This window comes from Cavia porcellus, unplaced genomic scaffold (assembly GCF_034190915.1).
Source record: "Cavia porcellus strain 051 isolate PalLab524CR breed Dunkin Hartley unplaced genomic scaffold, mCavPor4.1 scaffold_9, whole genome shotgun sequence".
NCBI classification, from domain to species: Eukaryota; Metazoa; Chordata; class Mammalia; order Rodentia; family Caviidae; genus Cavia; species Cavia porcellus.
Genome location: NW_026947492.1, coordinates 8834002 through 8852560, shown reverse-complemented (window position 1 = coordinate 8852560; position 18559 = coordinate 8834002). Strand labels below are relative to the sequence as shown.

At 47.8% G+C, this 18559-nt stretch overlaps 1 long non-coding RNA gene across 1 annotated transcript; it reads right to left on the bottom strand.

Annotated features, from left to right (window-relative positions):
• Positions 1-13592: 13592 nt before the first annotated feature.
• Positions 13593-18340, bottom strand: LOC134477525 (uncharacterized). The gene is made up of 3 exons (XR_010049549.1): positions 18212-18340; positions 17730-17802; positions 13593-16948 (listed from the first exon to the last, which is right to left on the bottom strand). It is a non-coding gene; the product is annotated as an uncharacterized LOC134477525 (long non-coding RNA).
• Positions 18341-18559: the final 219 nt, after the last annotated feature.

The following is an 18559-nucleotide window of genomic DNA, read 5'->3' as shown; positions in this document are numbered from 1 at the left end:
GGGGAGAGTTGACCTTCCGGAGTCAGAAGAGACCATCATCACTGTCATCTTGGACTTCGTGTCTCTGTGCAAGCAGCCCTGCCCCATTAGTCTGGCAGCCAGCCTTTCATAGGTTGATACTTGTATGGTCTGGAGACCTTAAGTCATTTTTTCAAGGACTGGTTGAGACCTTTTTCCAAGATCACATCCAAGATTCAGAGATGCCTGTCAGAGGCCGTCGCTCCCTTCCACTCTGTGTCCTTAGTTAAGAAGCGCCAACTGGAAAACATTTTTGGAGTGTTCAGCCTTTTTGTTCTGCTCCCAGGAAGGAAGAGATGACAGGAGGGCACTTCTATCACTTGAGTGTCCTCCAGGGACAGCAGGGCTGTCTCTTTTGGTCCCTTCTTTTCATCGGCCCTTCCTTGTCCTCTCCTGCCTGGGGCCTTCAACCCTGTTCCTGCAGTTCTGTGTTGTTTTTTTCTGCCCACATTTGCTGGAAGGATACTGCCCAGCTTTGGGATGCAGAGTTGAAGGGTGGGCAGAGTGTTAAGGTCTGGAAAGCTCTTGTCCAGCTCCCTTCATGCAGGTCAGGTTGTCCATCCTCCCCTCGCCTCAGCTGACAGTCAGATGCAGCCTTGGTCAGTGGCTCAGGGCTGAAGCAGATCGCTGTATGCCAGCTGGCCTCTGCTGACACCTTACCATTGTGAGACTGTGGGCTCAGGATGAGCCCACTCTGGGCCCACTCCGGGTTCCTTGTGTGTCCCTGGAAAAACAACGCAACCATCTCCGAGGCTTAGTGTTAAAATCTGAAATATGGGCATGTCCGATCTAATGTGAAACTTAAAGATGCTATGGTCTGGCTGGGTGCCCAAAGAGTGCCAGGAGCTTTCTCCAGACCCAGGCACCTTTGTATTGGGATCCTTCCACTGCCAAGAGAAGCACTTTTCAGGGGGAGCAATCTGAGAGAAGTGGGATGACTTGGGGCGGCTAGGCCCACTGTCCCCAGGGCTGCCGTCTCAGCCATCAGACTCCCTCCCAGGGCCAGGCCTGCCAGACTGGGGAGCTGGAGAGTTTTCCACGGGAGCTGCTGCTGCTGTTGCCGCCGTTGGCACTTCGGGTCCTGAAGGAGCTGTCGACTCTGCCCCTGGCTCTAGCGACACTGCAAGTAAACAGCAGTTGTCAGAGTCGATTTAACGTTGATATTTTTATCACATAGCAGGGCCTGGTGCCATGGCAAGGAATGACAGAAGCAGAATGCTAAATAATTTCTCTAAATAATGCACGCTCTCTGGGCTGCTTGGGGGAGGGGGAGCTGAAGGAGAGTGTGGCATCTGGTGTGGTTTTCAGAATTCGGACAGGGGACTCATGTAGCTCCTTATCCCTGGTGTCTGGCTGCTGCCGGCCTCCTGGGGGCGAGATCCTGGCAGTGGAGGCAGCCTCAGGACAGCAGTGCTAGACAGAGCTGGGGACAGGCTGAGGGGAGGGACTCAGACTCAACAAGGACTTGTTGATTTGATTTGAAAGGAGAGAATAAGGGGGGCCAAAGGAGCAGAGGAACTGAGAGTTAGGGACACAGGCAGAGATGGAGGGAGCTCCAAGGGCAGGAGAGAGAGAGCCACAACCCGGTCCATCAGGGCAGTACTGTGACGGGCTAGCCCGGAAACCTCGCAGTTAGCCAAATCTTAACACAGCTCCCAAACCCCAGGAGTATGTCGAGAAAAGGTTTATTTCTTGTTTGTGGCTCCACTGATGGCAGCTGAGACGGTTTTCCTTAGAAGATCTTCAGGAAGGGTACGAGGATCCTCTGTTTCCATATTAACTCAAGGCCTGTCCTTTAGGAGGGAGAAGATGGAGCACGAGCCAGCACATAGGTGCCGTGGCCAGGCTAGGAAGTGGTACAAACGACTTCTGCTCCCGTGCATTAGCCAGGAGCCAGCAAAACAGCCCCCAGGGAGGTGCAGAGAGGGCTGGGAAGCTGAGTTTTACTGAGAGTCTGGGGAATGCTAGATGCCCTGAGATCTGGTGAGCACATGGTATCACGTCCCTGACTGCCAGAGATGTTATCTCCACCATCTTCTGTCCTCACTCTGCCCAATCTGGGACCTCTCATTGATGCAACTTTTCCACTCCCAGCCTTCAAAACCCCTGCTGTCCTCTGGTGCCCCATCCCATGGTGCATCAATCCTCCTAGATTTCCTGCATTTTTCCTGCTTCCACCTCCCAGCTCTGACCAGCAGCTGGCCTTCTTTGCTGGACAAGGTTCTCTAGCTGCGTGCTTCAGGGCTGGGAGGTGGCGCTGACACCCTCCTCACACTTCACAACCTGGTCTGGACCCTTGTATAAGGGACTCTCCCAGTGGGCTGCTGTTTCTGGCTTGACGTTTCTTTTCCCCTGCGCCCTGTGGTCACCTACTGGTCTCTCAGTCATTCTCCTTGATTCACTGAGCACATGACATCTGCTGCAGCATTCATTTCCATGCCAAGGTCCTGGGAAGTTTAATGACCACATAGGAAACTCATCCAAACTCCTGGCCAGTCTGTCCTCTCATCTCTTCACATATTTCATACACACACACACACACACACACACACACACACACACACACACACGTCTTCATCTCTGCTCCACTTCACCAGCCTCTGCCATAGGATGTCAGGGTCTTACTGTCCATCATCACTCCAAATAATGAAGTCTGACCAACCTTCTTATCAGCTGAGTTCTCCTGCTCATTTCCTCCCACTAAATGTGTTTTTCCCTCTTTTGGAGTACGCCTTCATTTCTCTACCTTCTTCATCTAGATTTCCTTTCTCATTCACTTTAAATTCTCTGATCCATCATCTGACCACTGAATTAGTCATGATTATCCAGAGAAACCAGCTAAAGTATCTCTGTGTGTGTAATATACACATTCATTGCACATATATCATAAAGAATTGGCTTACCTGATTACGAAGGCTGAAAGTCCCAGATCTTCAGTTGGCGAACTGGACACACTGCAGAGCTGATGGTGTAAGTTTCAGTCCAGAACCTGCCAGGCTCAAGATTCAAGATAAGTCGATGTTTTAAGTTCAAGCCCAAGACGAGGGAGATCCAGTGTCTTAGCCTGAAGACCGTACGGTAGGAGGAGCTTTACTCTGAGGAGAGTTGGGGCTTTTTTGCCCTCCTTAGGCCTTCATCTGATTTAATGGGGCTCACCCACAATGGGAAACATCTGCTTCAAAATTTACCAATAAGGATTAATTCCACTGATAAACCTCTTGCAGGCTTGCCCAGAATAATGTTTGATCAAACGTCCAGGCACCCTGTGGCCTAGATAAACTGACACACACCATTCACCACCATTGCTAGCCTCTCATATCCCCAGACACTTTGCACCATTGCTTTAGTCTCATAATCTGGAAAAACTCTAAGCTGGCTCAACCCGATGGGCTCTTCTCTTCCTTTCTCTTTCCCTAAACTTTTGGTGTTTATCAGCATTCAGTTCTCTGCCTTTCCTTCACTTTTATTTGACCGATTCCTTCTGGAGATTGGAGCCCAGCAAGCACCATAATTGTGATCTGTCAGCTGATGGCTGGCATCTGGCTGTAGGAGTTTTAAGAAGTGAGTCCTACCAGGAGACTTCGGGTGACTGAGGTAATAGCGGGACTCTAATCTCTTTCTTTCCTCCTGCTTCTAAGCCATGCAGTGAGCAGTTTTTCTTGATCATGCATTTCCTCCATGACATGCCACCCAAAACGATGGGGCCAACTAATCACAGGCAGAAGCCTCTAAAATCATGGGCCAAAATAAACCATTTTCTTTATAAATTGATCACCTCAAGCATTTATTATAGTAATAGAAAGCTGACTTATCCTCCATTACTACCTCAACTCCCAAATTTATCTTGCAGTTTCAATTTTGTCCTCTATCATCCCTCATTTCTGTTAAAAGAGATTATTCTCTCCACAACACTCCCCCCAAATCTTCAGCAGACTGGAACTAGGAGATTGAAAACTGGTCTTTCCTCTCAGGCTTTCCAGGGGCCTAAAAATCAAATCTGCTTGTATGTGATCTGACCTCTGCTCCCGGCTCATTTTTCACCATTGGTCCCTGTCCTTGTCCTTGGTACCCCCGAGATGAAGAAGTTGTGGGGCCAGGCTTGCCGTGTTGTCCCTTCTGCCCGGTGTCTCCTGTGTTCTCCTCTTTGCCTGACAATACTTTTCTGACTTGCGTGGTGTCTTTGAGGTCTCTTTTCTCCAGAAGCTTCTGATCTTCCGAGACCACCCCAGATGTTCCAACCTAGCATCGTCTGCTTTGTCCTGGACACCATTACACTGTGATTCACAGCTGCTTTACTCACTGCTGGTCCACCCTCACAGTGAGCTCTTTCCAGGGAGAGACTGTGCATTGGTCACCATTTATATTTTCAGCACTTTGCATAGTACCTGGTACATAGTAGGTGTTCAATGTATGTATGTTAAGTGAAAAAGTGTGTTAAATGGCCTAGAGCCATTGAATCATGACCACAGTGCACAAGGGCATCCAGGGATAAAGAGGGACTCCAAAGCTATAGGAAGGGGAGAAGCCATTACCACAAATACTGGTACTTGTTTGGCAACCTCAGTGGGGCTGGGAGTAGAACTTAACTCTGGGTCAGAGATGTTGGGTTCAAGTTATGTTTTAGCCATATTTTAGCTATTTGTGATTCAGGGCAATTTGTTCCTTTCCAAGTGTGATGAAGGTCTCTCCAGCATCTATAGGAACTCAGGTGGGTGGCAACCTTAGACAGGCTTGGCTTGGTCACTCCTGGAAGGAGCCAGGCACCCCAGGGCAGCTGCTCCTTTGGGTTTGGGGTTGGAGTCTCAGTAGGACAGAGCGTGCCAGCTCTGAAGCTTGTGAGACTACCATAGCAGGCAGAAGTTCAGCCTGGACTCAACTCCGGCTTTCTGCTCGGGGAACAGGCCCAATGGTGCTTACTTGGGAAGAAGGCACAGCCTGAGTGTGTCCCAAGGGAGCAGGACAGCCAAACACACTCTCCTGAACCTGGCAAGCTCCCAGACCTCTTCCCCTGCTCTGTCTCTGCCTGGGTGTGTACCTATCCTTCTCCTGTCCTCTTCCCAGGGCCTGATGGAGCCCACCTGGCTAAATAGGTCTGAACCTAGCAGGAAGTCCGTGAGGAGGTGAGGAGGTGTGGATACCCCTCCAACCTTTGCAGCTGCATGGCCTGGACAGTTGCTCCTGGGCCTTTTCTTGCCTCAGGAACAGAATTTCAAGCTCAGTACACAGGGTGTTGTATGGGCCCGGGGGATCAAAGAACTTGAAGTACTCCGTGGATCACAAATGCTATGTGAAGATTAGGAATGACCAGGGCCCAGGCTTTGTAAAGGCCTCCGTGTAACCCGTGCTGTAATGTGAAAAGTCTGGCCAGACGTGTTTCATTCTAGTCCTGATACAGCATGTTCCACAGGGGTTTCCTGAGGGCGGATTCTAGAACAAGGGGTTTCCTCCCTGTGTGTCCTCCAGTGTTGTGGTTTCCTGGGGTATGTGCAAGGAGGACTGAGGGCTGCTGCCCAGTTTTAGGGGAGCAGAGAGGAGGAAGGAGGCCAAAGGAGAGGGTGGCAGAGACAGAAGAGGCCAGGAGCACAGAGCAGGAGGACTCTGCAGAGCCAAGCAGGCTGATGCCAGGACTCAGCAGTGCCAGAGATTTAAACCGGTGGCTTGGAGTTGAGTGTTTAAAGCAGTTTACTTGTGTGCCAACTGTTCTTGGATGATTTTCCCTAAATGTTTTATGATTTGTACTTGTGCCCAGAGGCAATTTTATGTGGTGGGGGCTCTCCTGTCAATCTGTCACTGTGAGTGATTAAAAAAAGGAAGGAGGAAAGGGAGGCGTCTGTGTGCCCCCAGGGGGCCTGGGGGAGAGCTGTGTGCACAGTCGGTCAGGCAGAGCCTCTGTTGGTCAGTCCGCCTGCTCCAGAGCCCATCAACTCCTGAGTGTGGCTGGGTGGGGGTGCCCAAGAAGGGGATGCTGGTGTCTTTGCCTTCAGGGTGCTTAGGATCGGTTCTCTCTCTAATTCTGTAATCTTTCTCTCTTCTCTCTCTCTCTCTCTCTCTCTCTCTCTCTCTCTCTCTCTCACACACACACACACACACACACACACACACACACACACACACAGGAAGCTTGAGTACCAGCTCATCTGCAGCTAACCTTGACAATGGATTCCCTCCAGGGCATGAATTAGGACCCTCTGGGAGGACCCACCATCACAGACACTCTCCTCCATCCTATTACCTGAGTTCCTCTTTCCTGTAAGGGGTGGCTCAGACTTTTTTCAAATCTTAACTGCCAAGCCAGGTACCAAGAGACAAGTTCCCTAATCTGGGACAGGGACATGCTGCCAGCTGGGGTCCTCCCTCTGTTTCTAAATGCATTGCTTAGGCACAGTCTGTGAGCCACTCTGGCCTCAGAGCCTGGCCGCAGTGGCTTCTGAACCAAATGAAATAACACCACTGTTAAAGGTCAGAGCACGAGCTCTGGGTGGCATGGGGTCTGAACTGGCATGTTTGGTACCCAAGACTGTACCTGGAACAGTGCTGAATGTGTGTTAAATGGATGAATGAAGAATGAATACTTGTGAAGGCTCTAGAGTCAAGGTTTTACTTTGTGAGCAGACATTTATGTAATGTAATTGCCCAGGCCAGAAGTGGAGAGCAGCCAGCCTTGAAGTCAGATCCAGACGAGACCCTCAGCTCGCCTGCCCATGATATGTGCGACCACAGTGTCTTCACTGTGACATGGAATTGGGTGAGCACATCTCTCCTGCAGAGTTGTGGTGTGGATTAAATATGGGGGAATGTGTAAGTTGGGAAGAAAGGCAGGCAAGAGGCTCCAGCTGCTGTGGAACTGGACAGAAGGAAGATTTGTGTTAGTGAGCTCTTGCTGCAGCCTAGCTAGATGGGGAATCTCTGCAAGAGCACTTTCACACTGCTGCTGGCTTGGGAGCCAGATCAAGCTCTGAGGTCTTGGTCCGGTGATAGTTGGTGGGGGACAGAGTGGACAGTTCCTTAATTGGACCTGGTATTGATCACTTCTACCTTACTATATATGACTTTGCAAGAGTCCTCCTCCCTTTCTGACCAATAGTTAAAGTGATGAACAGAAAGACGGTTAGGTATGGGGGTGATGCCCGAGGAAGCCTAAGCAGGGTGCCACAAACCTGGGAAAGAGCAGAGAAAGTAGGTCATTTTGGATTTATTTTACTTTGGAAGCTTTTGTTTGGGAACTGGAAAATCAAAACATTAACTTTTCACCAAGTGCTTCATAAATCTATATTATGTTACCTAATTTTCCTAAAAGCTCTGAAGGACATTCACACAGGATATTATTTTCCTACTGTGAAGATGGGAAACTGCAGACCAGAGAATGGAAGGAGGCAGGCATGCAAACTTACATGCCAAGCCCTAGAAACTACATGTCTGGGGTAATGGAACTGTTAATGTAAAAAGAAGATGAGGGTCATTTAGAAGCTTTGGTCACTAAGGGCCTGGTCCTTCCTAGCTTGGTTTATAAAGCTGTAGGCAGTAGGGATGGGGATTTTGGAGACGGGTTCACCTCCAACTCTTCCAGCCACAATGGAGACAGTAACAGATCACTGTAGGGCAGCATCTGGATCCTGGGTGGGCGGGGGGAGTCTGGAGCTCGATGGTGTGAGTGCTGTCACCTGGTCCACTGTTCCCAGGTACCAGGCGATCTTGGGGCCATGGTGCCTGCCAGTGTGACAGCGGGAAGTCATTTCTACCCTGTGGTCCAGAGTATGGGCAAAGTCTAGAGCTTGCTGGCTTTGGAGCTGTAGGTACAGAGACCTCGTGGTCCTCATTAGACACTTGGAGAGTATTTGGGACACAGCTGGAGTCAGGAAGAGAGGCCGTGGGGACAGAAAGAGTGAGGCCAGGGAGAGCCTCTTCAACACCAAGATGTTTGGATGTTGCTTGTAAATGTATACCCTGTGTGCGCATCATGGCATAGAGATGCCAAAAGCAGTGTTGGTGGAATTGGGGTAATGACGCGGACAGGACCAGCTATAGAATTTGTAGGTTCCTCCAGCACAAAATTAAAGTGCATAGCTCTTGGTTCAAAATCTATGAAGAATGTCAACCCAGACACAGCAGAGTATTAGCCGCAGGGCAGGGCCCCTGGTTATGGAGCTCTGCATCCACCCACGAAACCAGCACTAGTGCTGACACAGAGGGCTGTTGAAGATTTCAGGGTCTCTCCTTCTGTCTTGGCAGGCTTTGCTTTGCCTGAAAATCTCCAGGTTTTAGCAGATAGGGTTAAAAAGGCTCCCTGAAAGGGCCAGCAGCGTGGAGTGAGGGCACAGGGGCACGAGTGTCTCTGCCCTGAGCAGAGGCAGAGGGCTGTCTGCTCATCTCTGATGAGCCCTGTTCCCTCTTTCCTCCCAACGCCAGCACAAGGTAATAGTTTTCGACACATTGCATTGAAATATAATAAAATATTTGCATGGCGTTATTAGATAAATAAGGGTTGACTTGAAGCAGTGCTTATTGGGAAATGTGATATGAAAATTCATTTAATATGAAAGAACGTGAAAGCTTAAGTTTATGGTAATGGATTGATTGCAGATAGTATCTAATAACTCCATACAAATACACTTCAATCACAATATCTGTATGGTTGGTCCCTGGCTCCACAGGCATAGGGGGGGATTGTATGCCTGGCTTCTCTTCTGGGCCAGATTAGAATTAATTAATTGTTAATATTGCAACATTACTTTTGTAATTAAGAAGCCCCACAATTTTCAGTGGCAGCAAGAATGGAAAGTATTTATTATCGGCTCAGATGATGCGGGGAAGAAAGAGAAGCGGAGAAGTCCAGAGAGGGAGAATGTATTGTTTTGCTCTGTCTGGAGGTTTTTCTGTCTAATCTGCAGAGTGTGGGGCTCCAGAAAAGAGGTAGGCTCTCATCTCCGGGCTGGGCCAAGGGCACAGCTTACAGAACCTGCACGGAAGGTCAAGGGCACCTTCTCTCTCAGCTGTGCTGATCCCAGCAGGCTGACCCGGAGCAGACTGAGCCAGGGGGTCCTGATGGGGCTGGAAAGGCGGAAACTAAAGGTGGGTCATGGTTGATGAGTCGGTGACACGCCCCTTCCTCTCTTGATAAGCTGTGAAATCCATTTGTCCTTGGCCACAATGAACCCAGTGAGGCGATTGCTGTCACTTCTGGAGTCTGAGAGAGAGGGCTGGAGAAGGAGGAGGGGGAGAGGTGCCTGTCTAAGGCCCATATGCCGGTCTGTCTCCCAGCACACGACCCTGGGAGTTTGCTTGTCTTTCTGCCTTTTCTCTTCCTGGGGAGAAAATTGAAATAATTTCCTTTGAAACGTGACATTTCCTAATCCGGCGCCTGGCCTGGCTGACAGCAGGATTAGTGTGCAGGAGCTGCCAAGCCTGGCTGGCCATATGCAGGCGCCTCCCGTGGGGCCTCCGTGGCTGGTGCCAGCGCCTCCCCCGGCTCTTCCCCCACCCCCAGCCTGGTCTTGCTGCCCCCTCCATCTGCACATCAGGGACAGGTGGAGTGGAAGCCAGCTCTGGGTCCCTTTCCCTACTAGTGGCCGGAGGCCAGGCAGGGTGGGTTTTTGTATCCACCAGAAGCTGCTGGTGTGATTAGGGGAAAGGAAGGTGGGGTGGCCCGTCTGCCTAGCGATGTCCTGTGTCTGCGGGGACCCACCACGTTGACTTGGGGCTGTTCATGTCCCCTCTATGTGTTTTAGTCTTCTTATCTTTCCAAAGAAAATGTTGCAATAGGGTTTTCCCATCCTTTTGCTTCTCACAGTCTCTGGTTTTACACTCGGTCAATGTGCTTTTGTTAACAAGGACCAACCTAATAGAAAAAAAATCAAAGGCTATCGTGGAGGTGGAGAGGCACTGCTCTGGCTGTGCTTCCCATTCTCTGTTTCCGTCCTTTAGGGATGGTGCTTTGCCCAGAGCTTTGTCCACTGGTGTGCTGGACACATAACATACACTCCCGCCCCACGGCAGCCTGCTAGACTACAGGGTAACAGAGCCTCACGACACTGTGACAGGTGGACACTGTTTTCCTCCTTCTTATAGAGGAAGAAGCCGCGGATTGGAGAGGTTAAGTGATGTGTTCATGTTTTTCGCTCAGGCAAAGTTAAATCAAGAATAGCCTAACTCCAAATCACTGCTCTTTCTAGGCTGACTGTCTGATGTTGACACATGAACTACCTTTCCCCATACACCTGCAACCTCCACCAAGCCTGTGAATTCTGGGAGTTGGGCCACCAGCCCGAGCCTACCTTAGCAGGGTGTCATTTTTAATTTTTGCAGTAGGCATTGGAGTCATGACCCTCAGCTCCACTTGACATTGTGATCTCCACGGCTGTACCTTTTGAGGTGCTCCCAGTTCCAGAATGCCCAGTCCTCAAGCTGCATTCATAGATCAAAATGACAGCTCAAACTTCAGAGGGGACAATTGTTCAGAGGCAACCACAAAAGGCGCTCTAAACAGGTTTGCTGGAGTGGCATCTTCCCGGGCGTGTTGGTAGAGATCCTGTCCCTGCCTTTGAGACCAAGGGCAGAGGAAGCCCAGGCTTTGAAAAGCGAATGAGAGATGAGGTGTGGTCCCGGATGCCCCAGCCTGTTTCCATATCATCCATTGCGATCTTGGTTTGGAGCTGAGATCTAGGGTCTTTCTGAGCTGTTCTGAGCCAGTGGGGGAGGAAGAGAGATTATGCCCCTACCTCTTCCTCAGTCATCCATCTCCTCTGCACCAGTGTTGCAAATGAGGATTGGTAATTGAGGGGCACTTTATTTAGGGGCTGGGCACTGGCAGGTGGGGGGGGGGAGAGGGGAGTGGAAGGGTCATCGCTAAATGGCAGGAGGAAGGAGGTGTGTGGAATCAGCTCTCCCTTCTGCAGCCCTCTCAAGGACAGCTGTAACCAGCCTCCTTCATTCCAGTTCAGGATTAAAGAAGGGACAAAGCACGGCTTGTGCAGGAGCTGGGGTGGAAGAGGACAGCTTGGGTAGAGAATGGCCCTTCTCAGGAACTGGACGTGCTGGGGATAGAGCAGCATTGCTCAGACAACATCAGACACGCTGGGCTGGGAGAGCCGTGCTCCCCTGTGCAGCCCAGTGTGGTCCGCTGGGAACACACATTCTCTCTTGTTTTTCCTTTCTTTCTTCCTCCTCCTCCTCTTCCTTCTTTCTTTGTTTTGAGACAAGGTCTCCTCAGGTAGCCCAGGCTGGCCTCAAACTCATGGCGGTCCTCCTGCCTCATCCTCTAGGCGCTGTGCCACAGGCGTGTGCCACATTCGGAGCACCCGTCTTCCGAGGTGTGTCTTCTCTGAAGTCCAGCGGCCGTGGTCCACTCCACAATTCTGTCTCTTTCTACCTCTGTCTTCCGCTGTCCTTTCTTCTGTCTCCCGTTTTCCTCTCATTGTCTCCCACCCCTATCGATCCTCCGACCTCTACATTAGCATTCACAACCTCAGGCACCAGCCACTTAGACCAGAGAGACAGCTCCTTGGAAACACAATTGAAATATTTTTATAAATGACCAGCGGAGTTTGAGTGACATGCCCTTCTTAGGCTAAATAAAATTAAACTTAAACCTTCTAAAAAATACATGAGCCAAACATCCTCTGCACATTTCATTATGCAAATGCAGCTGTCCTGCGCTGCACAAATTAGCTCTCCTTTTGAAATTCGCCGCTGCTCCTTCCTCTCCCTTGCCTTCCTCCTCCCTCCTCCCCACCCATCTCTGGGCTGTGAGCAAAAGGCTTTATGATTTTAGGCCCACAGCTGGAGTCTGGGGGAGAGGTGGGAGGCTGGAGGGCGGGAAGACCGGAGAACTTGATTTCCTCTTTGTCCACTTTTTCTTTCTCTTTTGGGGGAACTCGGGGAGAGAACAGTGATCAAGGAGCCTCCACCTTTCTGCCTCCCGGCTGCTTTGCAGGGTATGGCCGGAGAGGTCAGTCTGCGGTTGAAGATGGAGGCTCCAGGGGTTGTGGCTGTCAGGGGTCTTGAGGGATGGAGGGACTGACAGGTCCCCTGACTCCCTCAAGTCTGGGTGCTCCCTGCCTAGGGCCTCCCGGAGGAGGGCGGATCGGCTGGGCTACCCTGGGGCTGTTTACCTGCTCCAGGACAGCTGCCAAGTCAGGAGGCGGGACTGGAGTCCTCACACTGTCCCTGGGCTGCTGCAGAGTGACCAGGACAGTGACTTATCTGTCCCTTCCCCAGACGGAGAAGTGCATCAGGAAAGGGTACAAAATAAGTTCCACGAAGGTGTGACTCTTCCCCTGGAATCTCAGCGCTGGGATTATCCTACAGTTTTTCTGTTTGTCTTCTGTGGTATAGGGGCTGAGATCAAATGCATTTGGTGACCTAGCCTAGGCCGTGGGGGCCTAATTAGAATAACACCTAGTTCAAGGCTCTCTTCATTGATTTAGGGCTGGGGTAACACAAGTTGAGGATCTAAGAAACAGACCTAAGTAGGAATGGAGGTGATTTGTAGTTTTTTTTGTTTGTTTGTTTCTCCAACTATGTTTTTAATGTTTATTTATGTTGTTAAATACACCTATTCATTACTGCTGGCTGCCGACTAGTGATTGTCCCCAAGCACCCACTGACTAATCCTTCGGACATCTGGGCTGCCTCAGGGTCCGTGCGATAATGGAGACTTTCCAACACACGGTCTGGTGGGTCTTTCACCAGGTTTGATGTGTGAGCCCAGAGTGGCCTGCTCTGTTTCACTCAGATGCGCCCAGGACTCCGGAGGTCAGCTTCATCAGGGGACTGTCTGTCCCTTGCCATGCCTGTGGGTTTCTGTCTCCCTTTTTCTTGCATTGGTGTCTGCTAGCTAACGGTGCCAGGCAGAGGGACGGACCTAAAGACATTCTTCCCCGTTCTCCGCACTTCTGATTATTACGTGCTCACACATCTTTTCACCTGCCTGTGTGGGTAAGGACACGTTAAGGCGTGAGTTGCCTGTTCATAGTTGTTTGCCCTTTCTCACATGTTTTGCTTGTTGATTCGGATGGATTCCTAACACACATTGTCTTGACACATAGTTTTCTAGTCGGTGCAGTATTTTCTCCTACTTGGTCACCTGCTTGTTAACTCCGTGGTGTCCTGCTGTGAGCAGGAATCCTCAATTATATTCTAGTCAAATATATCATTTCTTTTTTGCCTTATGATTTGTGCCTTTTGGGGTCTTATTAAAGGAATCTTCCCATACCAAGGTCAAAGTGATATACTTTTTACATTTTGCTCGATTAGTTTTATAGTTTTATGTATCACATTTTAGGACCTTAATCTTCAGGGTTAGTTCAAATTTTTATACAGTACAAGGGGAAATTTGAGATTTAGGTCTTCTTAATGGTACCCACTGAGCAAACCATCTTTTTCGCCAGTATTTTATGGTTTCACCTATATTTTTTATGCAGCCTACACACATACACTTAATTAATTAATTAATTGGTGCAGTACTGGGGACTTAACCCAGAACTTCACACTAAGTGTTGTAGTCAGAGGTTGTGCAGAGAACAATTAGAATCAGGCCATGGAGTTTATAATATTATTTTTATAATCGTCACCGGTAGTTAACACAAGAAAATGTAAGGAAATCTATCTGCAGCACCAAAGGCATAGAATATTTAGTCAAGGGCCTAAATCCATGTGATATCCACGTGAGTCCGGATGAAGACCCAGAGCTCATGACAATGCCTCCCACGAGTCCAACTGGAGGTCCAGAGCCCACAAGGACTCATACCAGTCTCTTTTACAGATCCACCCCAAAGGTCAGTGGTGGAAGCCAGAAAGTCTATGCCAGGGGGGTGAAGGAGCTGTGCTGGTAGGTTGAGGGTTCTATACTGGAGCCAAGAAGTCACACTCACAACAAAGACCAGGGCTGTCCTGAAAGGCACCACGGCCATCCTCAGCGACATGGAGGCCCCGACCTCCTCCAAGACAAGCACAGTTGAGTACATGTCAGGAAGCCAGCATGACGAGTTGGTCCTGGAGACCAAGCGGCACACGTCTTCCCCTCCGGAGCCAGGAAGCAATGCTCGATGTGAGGACCAGCGCTTCTCCAGGAGAACCAACGGCTCAAACAGCAACTCGTAGGAGAACCCATAATGCCTCAGTGTAACAATGCATTAACGCCTCAGTGCCTTAACAATCTCCTTCTCCTTCTCCACCTATTTATGCCGGCAACTTTCCTCAGGTGGAGCATCTTCGCTCAGTGCCATGCTGATGTAATCCAGCTTGTGCTAAACCACCAGTTCTTAATCCATAACACTAGCTACATCCCCAGCCCTTTTTTATTTTTTATTTTGAAGCAGGATATCTGTAAGTTGCTAAATGGCCCAGGCTGAGTTCAATCTTGCAATTCTCCTGCCTCAGTTTCCCAGATGGATTCCCAGATTGGATTGATGTGCTGGCATTTCAAGCATGCATCACCACATCTGGAACATATCTATTTTATATACATGATATGATAAAAATCTCAGTGCATGTTCAAATTTTTTAAAAATTATTACAGTAAAGGCTGTAAAAAGGAAGACCCATCTGCAAGTGAGAAATGAGCCTTCACTAGAAAATAAATTGACCGGTGTCTTGATCTTGAATTTCCTAGCTTCCTGAACTGAAATAAATTTTTCTTGTCTAAGCTGCAAAAAAGACTGTAAAAATGTGAGTGTTTTTATTTGACAGAAATTGCCATAAACATGTGATCAATAAGAAATGATTATAAAATCAAGTGACTGTTTAAATTTAAAACTTTATTTCAGGGAAAGACACATTGCCATTAATCCTCTTCAGAATACTAAAACTACTTGCCCTTACTTCAAACACATTTATCCTCTCATTCTTGCTGCGTTCTGAAGCAGGTCTGACTGTCCTCTTTTGTGAGTGTCTTTAGTACTGTGGTGGCGGTTTGGATGTCTTAATCAATTCAAAACATTTACCTTTCATGGTCATTTATACTTTGAGAAGTTGAACTATGCTAGAACTGGTGAACAAGGTGAATATTTTTTTAAAAAAAATTATTTTAGAGAGAATAAAACAAAGCAAAACAAAACCGAATAAAGCCAAGCAAAACAAGACAATGCAGGTGACACAGGATCTCAAAATAAAGTAATAGGAAATCAACAATGGCTACCATAATGCCCCTTCCTGTCTTTAAAATAGCTGACCATGTCCTCAGACACAGTAAAACCAAGCAAAACAGAACCCAATAAATCAAAACAATGAATGCAATGCTGGACTTCAAAACAAGATAATAGTAAATCCAAAATGGCTACCATAATATATGTTATTATCTTTGAAATAGCTGCCCATGCCATTAGATACAAAAAAATCAAACAAGGGCCAGGGATTTAGATCAGTGGCTTAAATGCCTGCCCGGCAAGCATGGGGTCATGAGTTTAATCCCCGTTAAAAAAAAATCAAACAAGATAAAACAGAATAAAGCCCAACCAAACAAAGCAACGAGAATGACATAGGACTTTGAAACAAGGTAATAGAGAATTATCATTATCAATGGCTACCACCTTTAGAAGGAAATTCCCCATAGAGGCTACACTGAATGTTGTTATCCTCTGAAAAACTATCAGACTATTGGCTTCAGACCTGCAAAGTCATGAAACACCAAACACTACAAGCATTAGGTTATATTTACCTCATTAGCTATCATCACAGACTGTGTTTCTCTGGATTAGCCAGTTGTTTATGGCATGTGTGTGTGGGGGGGATGTTGGCTCCCTGGCCTTGCACCAGAAGGGGTTGGCATCTGTCTCTCCCCTAGTGTCTTAGTTACTTTTTACTGGCTGCTGAGACAAAATACCTGATGCCCAAAGTTGGGAAAGGAAAGGTTTATTTCTTACAGTTTTTGGAGGTTTCAGTCCATACTCAGTTGGCTCCAAGGCAGGCTGGCATGGCAGGGCCGCAGTTCATGGCGGCTGCAAACAGCAAGGCAGAAACTGGCCAGGGAGCAAGACACACCTTCTTCCTGCCATTACATCACCTCCTGGATCCACCCCTATGTGGGTGTAGCACTGACACCATCAATCCAAGCACCATAAAATGAACCAATCACAGGTGCACAATGTAAATGCATGAGGCCTGGGGGACACAGACATAAACCATGACACCTAGTCAGCCCACAAATGGTGCTGACACACAGGAGGTCTTAGCTTCTTGCTGACTTCTTGTTCTCCCCCATAGTCTGCAAATGGCGCCAACTCACAGGAGAGGGCTGGTGTCTGCCCCTGCCCGGACGCCCCATCAGCTAAGACCTGAATCACAGCTTGTAGCTTCCTGTTGACTTCTTGCTCTCCTCCAAGGTGAATATTTTTATTTGAAAGAAATTGTCAGAGACATTTGATCGATGAGAAGTGATCATAAAATACAGAGAATGTTTCAACTTTAAAATTTATTATAGTAAAAGACACTTTGGCTTTAGCCATCTTAAAAATTCTCTCTTAGAACACAGCCCATTGTTCTTAGCGATGTGTCATCTTTTGTAACAAGCTTTTCTTTAAATATTTACTGTGTCTTTTTGACCACCACTTGTGTATTTATTTTTCATGGAATCTCTCATCTGTTCTACTGGTTTGTCAGTGCTTATGTCAGTATTAGAATTTTGTCTTTTAAAAAGATATTGTGGTCTTCATTAGGACTGTTCCCAAGTACTCTTCTTGTTCTTTCAGGAAAACAGAAGGGTCGCATTTCCTTGTCCACTTGGAGTTAGTCTGGCCTCTGGGACTTGATTTGGGAATAAGATGCGAGCACAAGTGACACCTGTCACTTCTAGAAGGAAGCTTTCAGAGCCCGTCTGTAATTCACCATGTCCCTTCCCTGCAGTGACACCCTGTACTGCTCCAGGTTGGTTAAGATGCTGGCAGCCTGGATTCTAGAGAGAAGAAACAGAGCAGAGCTTCAGGGACCCACAGTGGACCTGTAACAAGAGGAAGCAAAAACTTCGTTGTTTTGTATTTGGAGTTTTCTTTCTGCAGCAAAATCTAAGCCTATCCTGACTAAGACAGCAGCCAAGGTGTATATGAATCCCAACAGCTGATAGGACATGTTCCTTCTCCTTATTTTTCTTTGAAAATTATTTACTTTTAGCTGCTGGTGGTGTACACCTGTAATTCCGGCACTTTGGGAGCCGGAGACAGGAGGAATACATGTTTGAGCCTGGGCTGGCAATTTAGTAATTTATCAAAATGAGACCCTGTCTCAGAATTAAAAATGGGGAGGGCTGAGGCTGTAACTCAGTGCAAAGGCTGTTGGTATTGTAAAATCTGTAGTATTTCAAAACAAACAAACAAACAAACAAACAACTAGCTAACTCTTTGAGGCTTTTGTTCTTGCATTTTTAGAATTTATCAGTATTTTAAAATACTCCAGTTGGAAAAAAATCCACACACACAGGCAGTTTCCAGCAAGATCGTAACATGCAGTAGGGTGGAAAGAGTTTGATACTGCTGAACTACAAAGAGACTTAGGTTTAAAATACACGTATTGGTGCCGTCTCACTAGATACCTCACCAGAGCCCCACTAGTTTCAGTCTCTTGCTGTTTTTCGGTTTTATCCCATATTCTGCTTTTGGTTTTCATTCTCTTCCACACTTTCTTTCCCGTGAATAACAACAAATTTCTCCTGAATCCTGCACAGAGAGGCTTTCTCCCTCATCCCAAGTTTTGGTGTTACTGTCACTCAGCCTTCGAGGGCTCACCTTTTATTTCAGATTTGTCAGGAGAATCTTCCAAACAATGACAGTTCTCCCCTTAGAGGAGTTCTGATGCCAGCTGTCAATATAATGCAAAATCATCCACTGTGTTAGACGTGAAAAGGGCTGAAGGGAAAATTGGGTAGCTGAGGATGGGGTGGGACGGGGAAGGAAGGCATGCATTCAAATAACAACGTATCTTACAGCATGAAAAGAAGAACCCATTTCATGTGGGTAAAGAAGCTGACTATAAAATGAAGTCTCAGAAAAATAAAAGACAATATCTGACCTCTATTCCTGACCTTGAAATTAACGGCAGAAATCATATACACCCAGACTGACAGGCTTAACTACATAAAGAGGATGAAAGGTACCAAATGTCCAATCAATGTAAGCAGAATTTAAGGGTGTGTTAATTAGCTTCTGTTACTATAACAAATACCCATGATAAATCAGCTTATTAGGAGGAGAGATTGATTTTGCCTTACAGTTTAGAAGTTTTCATCCATGATTGCTTGGCCTCCTTGCTTCTGGGCTTGAGGTAAGAAGGATTCATGGTAGAAATGAGTGGTGGATGAAGAGGAAACCTCTTTGTCTGCTGGTGGCTGAGAAGCGAAGGGAGGGGAGCCGCTCCTCTCAGGATCCCATTCAAGACCTTGTGTGGGTGATCTAATTTCCTTCCTCTGAGCCCCACGCCCTAAATGTCCTCCCAGGAGTCCTATTGGTCTGGGAGTGGAGACTTTAACACCTAGGCCTTTGGAGACATTTAAGATCCAGATTATAACAAAGGGCAATCAGTGAACTCGGAGATTCATTGTTATTCACATGGTAGGAAG